Source organism: Rana temporaria, chromosome 13 (genome assembly GCF_905171775.1).
Source record: "Rana temporaria chromosome 13, aRanTem1.1, whole genome shotgun sequence".
NCBI classification, from domain to species: Eukaryota; Metazoa; Chordata; class Amphibia; order Anura; family Ranidae; genus Rana; species Rana temporaria.
In genome coordinates, this window is record NC_053501.1 from 82,392,259 (window position 1) to 82,400,976 (window position 8,718).

General features: G+C 46.1%; 1 long non-coding RNA gene across 1 annotated transcript; it reads left to right on the top strand.

The window, feature by feature from the left end:
* Positions 1-6,207: 6,207 nt before the first annotated feature.
* Positions 6,208-7,177, top strand: LOC120920831. Its single transcript, XR_005744783.1, has 2 exons — positions 6,208-6,277; positions 6,907-7,177. It is a non-coding gene; the product is annotated as an uncharacterized LOC120920831 (long non-coding RNA).
* Positions 7,178-8,718: the final 1,541 nt, after the last annotated feature.

Below are 8,718 nucleotides of genomic sequence, written 5' to 3' on the forward strand. Positions count from 1 at the left end.
TACCTCCAGATACAAGGCGTGGCTATGGGCACCTGCTGTGCCCCAGCCTACGCCAACTTGTATCTGGGGGGGTGGGAGAGGAAGCTCTTCTCTGATGATACCATGTCACAATACACTGATCGCATCCCTTGCTGGATGCGATATATTGATGACGTCTTTTTTGTATGGACAGATACCAGGGAAAGGCTGGATGACTTTGTCCGGAAGTTGAACTCAAATACATTTAACTTGAAATTTACCTTTGAATGCAATACCAACAAAACCAACTTTCTTGACGTAACCGTGTTTCGCAATGGGGATGATTCCCTAGCAGCTGACTTATATCGTAAGAAGACTGCCGGTAACACTTTGTTACATGCATCTAGCTCACATTCCCCAGCTCTAATACGTAGCATACCCTATGCACAATACATCCGCTTAAGACGTAACTGTACCCTACTGTCGGACTTTCAAAGCCAATCCAAATTGCTCCAGACCCGCTTACTGGCTCGGGGATATAGCAAGAAATTGTTGTGTCAGGCATACAACAAAGCACTTAATCAAACTAGAAACGCCTTGCTATTTACAAACAAAATTAGAGCACCCAATACCACAGTCAAATTTATTACCAAATTCTGTTCCCAGCATGACAGTATCAAGTCTATTCTGGAAACCCACTGGCACTTACTACGAGAGGATGTGACTCTGATGAAATATGTGGGTATTCACCCACAGATAATATTCAGACGAGCATCGTCTATTCGTGATAAACTAGTTAAAAGCTACTATACCAGACCAACTATAGATTGCCTTCCCCCTCCTTTGGGGACCTCTCGCTGTGGTGCTTGCTCTTTTTGCAAATGGATAGTTCCGTGTAAAACTGCCAAGCTCCCCAAAGGTGAAACTCTGACACCAAAATTCTCTGCCAACTGCCGCACACAGGGCTTAGTATATCTGATGACATGTAATTGTGGGGCCTTTTACGTAGGGAAGACAGTCGGGCAATTCCGCCAAAGAATCAATGATCATGTATACTGTTCAGGGAACGGCAAAATGCTAACTCCCATTAGCAGACACTTGGATTTGTATCACCATTTTGATACATCCTGTATTAATTTCATTGCCCTGGCTGTCATTCCCCAGAACCCAAGAGGAGGTGAATGGGACAGATTTGTTCTTCAAAGGGAGACTATTTGGATCGAGAGGCTTAATGCTACCCAATCCCCTGGATTAAATGAAACACAATCGTACAAACCCTTCCTGTAGTTTTATTTGGGCACTCTAACCACTGATGAATATTTTGGTTTGCACCTATGAAATCACCCAGTTCTAATATAGAACATAATGAAAATCTATGGATACCCAAGTTTCTAGGTGACATGGGTAATATCCCCTAATTCTGCTAAATAATATACTACTTTAAAATTACTTGTTTATTACGTTTTTTCCATTGATTGTTTTTGCTGTGACCATCCCTCCCCCCCCCCCCCCGCCCCCCCCCCCCCTCTTTTTCTAGCCATACTAAGCATTCCATGTGTTATGTTCACATAATTGATCTCATATGAGGCATATTGACCCTTTATGACACAATTCCGACACCTATATTATTTATTCACGAATTTTCTTTTTCTTTTTTCACCTCAATATCACCTTATCTATATATGGTATGTACTTAGACCCAAATAATATAATATACTATAGATGAACAATCTGTTTCAATAAATCCTCCCTGTTCCCTACCTATTCACCTCTGTACAGCCCCTCAAAAAACAACTATACTGTGAGTCTCCGACTAACAAATCTGTTCACACCAATGACCCCCTAAAAAACAAATTAATGAATAGTGATTGGTCTAAAAAAGCATGTATATCTATATACTATTGTTTGATATGTTAATGTAATGAATATCTGACCGGTGTCAAATAAGTCAAAAATGTATATTTTCTAGCTATTATTTTTGAAATATGAGAAACTTTTTAATTCTTCTTTGTTTATGATTGAGATGAATGTTTTAATTCTTTATTTAGCGCAGTATTCCTGACATCAGGGATTATGCGCTATGTGTATTCATAGTAACAATGTCTGCCAGGCCAGTGCGGTGCAGCATTGGGCTGCGTTATGGTTCTTTGAACCTTTGTCTCCCAAATTCCCCACTTGAGCTGTCATCTTTACAACCTTTTTCTCTTTTTCCTGTTCACAACACTAATCTAGATAAAGATCCACTAAGCCGACAAGGGAAGCCTGTATTCTATGTGTATGTTTCCTGTCGGCTATAGAGTTCCCCTCCCCTCCTCTTCCCCTGCAGGATTGTCCATTGGTGGGCTCTGGCGGTGTGTCCGCCCTATTGGGCGGATCCTTTGCTGGTCCGTCTAAGTGTACTGTGTGACGCCATTGGGCGTCCCCATCGTAACCCACGTGGGGACAACCATGTGATGTACATCCATCCTCACATCTCGAGGCAGTACTTTGCCCTCCCACTCGATCCTTCAGGCCTCCTATTGGGCGCGATGCTTGTCGCACCCGCCCCCATCATCAACCAACTCTGAAGACACTTTAGGCTATGAGTTGGTCATGTGATGAGCGATCGATGATGATGTCATCACGGGGGCGACGGGCCACGCCGATCCAGCTGACCTAGCTTATCAACAATCAGGTAAGGAGATATAAAACTGACACAGCACACCTTACAAATGTATCGGCGTCATCGTTTCCCTGGGGACACATGTGGTAGTCACTTTGCTGATCAGGCTGCAGGTATACCAAATTGTTACAGACTTGAATATTAGGGCTGTAACAGTACTATTTATTTTCTACCCATGGTATCTTCTTCTCTGCTTGGACTTACCCTGGTGTTATCTGTTTCTTTGTAGGAACTAGCTCTGGGAATCCTATATAATACTCTTGGGTTTATATACCCAGGACCTTTTGGATTGCCCTATCATATGCTAATATCTATCCCATAGGCGTGCGCAGCCTATTGCATTAGGGTGTGCACCCAAAAGATCAAACACACATACGTATGTGTGTGTATGTATATGTGTGTGTGTGTGTGTATGTGTGTGTGTATATATATATATATATATATATATATATATATATATATATATATTCAAAAGTATTAGTACGCCGGCCTTTACACACACATAACTTTTATTGGCATCCCAGTCTTAGTCTGTAGGGTTCAATATTGAGTTGGCCCCGCCCTTTGCAGCTATAACAGCTTCACCTCTTCTGGGAAGGCCGTCCACAAGATTTAGGAGAGTGTCTATGGGAAGGTTTGACCATTCTTCCAGAAGAGCATTTGTGAGATCAGGCACTGATGTTGGACGAGAAGGCCCGGCTTGCGGTCTCCACTCTAATTCATCCCAAAGGTGTTCTATCGGGTTGAGGTCAGGACTCTGTGCAGGCCAGTCAAGTTTCTCCACCCCAAACTCGCTCATCCATGTCTTTATGGACCTTGCTTTGTGCACTGGTCCAAATAATATGGTATGGGGTTGTTTTCCAGGGGTTGGGTTGGCCCCTTGGTTCCAGTGAATGGAACTCTTAAGGCATCAGTATACCAAGAAATCTTGGACAATTTCATGCTCCCAACTTTGTGGGAACAGTTTGGGGGACGGCACCTTCCTGTTCCAACATGACTGCACACCAGTGCACATAGCAAGGTCCATAAAGACATGGACTTAGCAGGGTGGTGGAAAATTAACTTCAAAAGCAATAATTCATATTATAAGCGCGACTAAAACATATACAATTATGTGTAACAATCTAAAAAATGTAAATTCCAAAGTGCTATAATGGTGTGAAGCTTCCAACTAAAAAGTTGTTGCACTTGAAGGTAATTTGTATTGCAATTATCTGTAGAGGGGTTTCCACCATCCCTGCTAAGGCAGCACTGGTAGGCACTGATTAGCAGCATTGATGGACACTAATTGGTAGCACTGATATGTGGCACAGATAGGCAGCACTGATTGGCACTGATAGGCGGCACTGATGGGCTCTGATTGGTTGCACTTATGTACACTGACTGGAATCACTGGGCACTGACTGGCATCACTGATGGGCACTCATATGCAGCACTAATGGGCACTCATATGCAGCACTGATGGGCTCTGATTGGCAGCACTGATGGGCGCTGATTGACAGCATTGGCTGGCACTGACAGCATTGGTTGGCACTGATTTACAGCTTTGGTTGGCACTGATAGGCAGCATTGATTGTCACTGATAGGCAGCACTGGTTGGCACTGATGAGCAGCACTGGCAAAGTGGCAGTGATAGGCTGCATTGGTTGGCACTGAAAAGCAGCACTGGCATTGATAGGTAGCGCTGGTTGGCACTGATAGGCAGCACTGGTTGGCACTGATAGACAGCACTGGTTGGCACTGATAGGCAGCACTGGTTGGCACTGATAGGCAGAACTGGTTGGCATTGATAAGCAGCACTGGCACGGATAGGCAGCATTGGTTGGCACGGATAGGCAGCATTGGTTGGCATGGATAGGTAGCATTGGTTGGCATGGATAAGCAACACTGGCACTGATTGGCAGCATTGGTTGGCATGGATAGGCAGCATTGGTTGGCACTGATAAGCAGTACTGGTTGGCACTGATAGGCAGTACTGGTTGGCACTAATAGGCAGTACTGGTTGGCACTAATAGGCAGATAGGCAGCTTTGGTTGGCAGTGCATTGATTGGAAGCATTGGTTGGCACTGGTTGGCACAGATAGGCAGAACTGGTTGGCACGGATAGGCAGCATTGGTTGGCACAGATAGGCAGCTTTGGTTGGCAGTGCATTGATTGGAAGCATTGGTTGGCACTGGTTGGCACTGATTGGCAGCACTGGTTGGCACTGATTGGCAGCACTGGTTGGCACAGATAGGCAGAACTGGTTGGCACAGATAGGCAGAACTGGTTGGCACAGATAGGCAGAACTGGTTGGCACAGATAGGCAGCACTGGTTGGCACAGATAGGCAGCTTTGGTTGGCAGTGCATTGATTGGAAGCATTGGTTGGCACGGATAGGCAGAACTGGTTGGCACAGAGGCAGCATTGGTTGGCACGGATAGGCAGCATTGGTTGACAGTGCACTGATTGGCAGAATTGGTTGGCACAGATAGGCAGAACTGGTGGGCACTGATAGGCAGCATTGGTTGGCACGGATAGGCAGCATTGGTTGGCAGTGCACTGATTGGCAGAATTGGTTGGCACAGATAGGCAGAACTGGTTGGCACACTGATAGGGGAGAGGGGGAGTTTCATATTCAGGATATTGTGAAAATTGCCAGAGCTGTTCAGTGTAAGAAGCTGTCAGATAATGACACTACATGCAGGGAAAGTCACCAGCTGTCAAAATGATGTCGGGCGTGGGCGGGACTAAACAGCCATCAAAAACCAGCCAATGGGATGGGTCTGGGCGGGCCGCTACATTTCTCTGGCTCCGCCCCCTCTCTGAAGCAGCGAATCATTGGCTGGTGTTGATGGCGCTTGGTCCCGCCCACCCCCGACATCGCGGCTGAGTTGTGATGACTTACAACTCAGCCGCGATGTCGGGGGTGGGTGGGACCAAGCGCCATCAACACCAGCCAATGAATGAGCTGCTTCACAGAGCGGGCGGAGCCACATAAATGTAGCGGCCCGCCCAGACCCATCCCATTGGCTGGTGTTTGATGGCTGTTTAGTCCCGCCCACGCCCGACATCATCTTGACAGCTGGTGATATTCCCTGCATGTAGTGTCATTATCTGACAGCTTATCTGAAAAGCTCTGGCAATTCTCACGATCTGCTGCCTGTGAAACTGTTTCACAGGCAGCGGAGGGTACACACTCTCATGGATATAGCATTTCTGGGGAGATCTCTGGAGACAGCACGGGGTGATTAGGGTGTGCCCAGGCACACCCGGCACACCCCGTGCGCACGCCTATGATCTATCCTGTCTAGCCCAGCACTGGAAATTTTGAATTACCGCATGCTATAGATCCCTGGATCCGAATTTTTAGTGCCTACTAGCACTTGACTGTCTGAACACCTGTATGCTTACAAATCAGTGTTGTTGGTGAGTAAGCGTTTATCCATGCCGGCGGTGGCTGCTCTTTATCAATCCTTCTTTTTTCCCCTTTTTTCCGCCCCCCCCCCTTATTGTGTTCCAGATAAACAATACACTGATCTATGTTTAAAGTCCAATTCTATATTATTTACAGAATATTTCCCCGCATCTGGCTGGCTTGATATAATCTGTCCGCCCAGCCATTGTGGGGCTAACACGCTATTGTCGCTTGTCTACCCCCAATGCGACCTATTTTTGTAAGTTATGTTCCTTTGTTGTTACATATTCAATATATTTATATTTCTTTTTTCCCCTTCCCCTTTCTATCCGTATGCCATAGGCGTGCGCACAGAGTGTGCCAGGTGTGCCCAGGCACACCCTAATCACCCTGTGCAGCACAGATTCCCACTTCTGCCCTGGTCCCCCCCTCCTTCCCCAGCAGCACCTCCGGCTCATCTCTCCCTCCAGCTGTTGCTGCGGGATGTTTTAGAAAGAGTGGGGGAAGGAGCCGGTAAATATGTAACTTAACCAGCCCCTTTCATCGTGAGTGACTGGTACTATGTGTTTGATCTTTGGGGTGCACACCCTAATGCAATAGGCTGCGCACACCTATGCCGTATGCTAACTCTATATGACGCTCTCCCCTCTTTTCCTCTCTTTCCTCGTCTCTTTTCTTATCTATACTCTCTCTTGATGGGCTTTGGGTGACATACCACCACCCCCTCTGCTGCACCGCACCCGCACTGATAGACATAAATAACTTTCTTAGTTCTATAAACTGTATTTGGTTTTTTTTTTTATTTACTTATGTATATATTTTTTACTGTACCCTTTTTTCATATATGTATACTTGTGAACTCATTGTTTTCTTGTATATATGTTTCAGTAGATGCAATATCTTATGCTCCTGAGGAAGCGCTAAGCGCGTAACATGTAGAGCAAGCTCTTCACCAAATCTTTGGAATACTACACTGGATATGCAACTCAACATTGTACCTGTAACTGTGCTCTCTAAATGAAGCCTATATATGATATGATTGTATAGTGTTGTAATCACAGTTGTGGTATTAGTTGCTGACCTAATTTCGTTAATTTCTTTGATTTTATGTCATTCCACTTTTATGATATTTCATACTAAATAAACTTTTAGTTTTCTACATCCATTGGTACTGTGTGCCCTTAAAGCCCAACTTATTAGTCCTTTCCTCAATATAGGCCCTGTCAGTTTATTTTGTACCATCCCTGTCCAATTGGGGAGATTTGCCTTCACTTCCTGCCCCATAGCCAAACATGAAGTGATAGAAAAACTATGCAAATCAAGGGAATCCAGTGCCCCCCTCCCCCCCAGAACTAGTGTGTGTGTGTGTCCCCTGAAAATTTCTGGGCGGGTCATAAAAAAACAGGGTGTGGCCATGACAGGAAGGGTGGGTCATTTTTCTATTAGGAGGTGCAGAAGTTTAGTCAGGCCTAGGGCAGCACAAAACATAAATATACCACTGCATATTAGGGCTTATTTAGTCAGCATGTTTTTAGATCGTGGGAAGAAACCCACGTAGGCACAGGGAGAACATGCAAACTCCAGGCAGATGGTGTCATGGGCGGAATTCGAACCAGCGACCCTTTTTGCTGCTAGGTGAAAGTGCTATCCACTACACCACTGTGCTGAACGAACATGATCGCAGCTGAGAGCATGAGATCAGTGGCCCAGATTCAGGTACGACTTGCGCGGGAGCAAGTGTGATTTGCGCCGCGCAAGTACGGATTTGCTCCCAGGCAAATTTGCGGGTGACCCAGAAAGCAAGCTAAGCCTGAAATGTGCCATTTTTGCACGGAGGCAGTTTCTCTGCCCCAGCGCAATTTTGCTCAGAGAGCAACTTGCGCTCTCATGGTTTTCCCTCAGCAAATATGCAAATGAGGAACTGCCACTGATTCATAAACTTGCGCGTGTGAGGAGCATTTTGCTCCCAAAGCACGCAAGCTGTTTGGCCGGGGCAAATTTGCACTTTATAAAAGCAGGGGCAAGTTAGCAACAGATGGCCACAGGTCAGCTGGAGAGCAACTACAGCACTCCTCACCGTGTGTAGGGACTACAAACAAAAACAAAAAAAAAAAACTTTGAGCATAAACTAAATATAGAAAAGCTCCTAATCTGAGCAAAAAAAAAATATCCCCAAAAAAAAAAAATATAAGCATAATCAAAATAAATAGAAAAAGCTCATTATATGAGCAGCAAGGGATAGGTAAAAAATACAAAAAATAAAAGGAAAATAATTTTTTTTTTGGACATCCTTGTGCCAAGGGTCCCCCGGCTCTGGCTCCTCAGTCGGCGTGGTTGAGCCTGTGGTGGGGATGGAGCCTGTGGTGGGGATGGAGGGGGGGGGAGCATCAACCCCTACTTCCTCACTCCTAGCAGGTGGTGCCTGCATGCCCTCCATGGCGTTGGCCAGGCGGGTGAGCACGCTGTTGGTTTGGGCCAACATCCGCAGCAGCCGGGTGGTATTGGTCCTCTGCTGCCGCCGGGTTAATCTCCCCTCCTCCCGCACAGCAGCAGTGTTGGGGGTCCACCGCACTGCACCTGCCAACCTGCTCACCTCCGCTGTTAGCAAAGCGATGGCGCCCTGCTGCTCGACCATGCAGGTGACCATGGCACTGACTTCCTCCAAGATCTCAGTATCTCGTATCCCCCGGTCAGCATGCA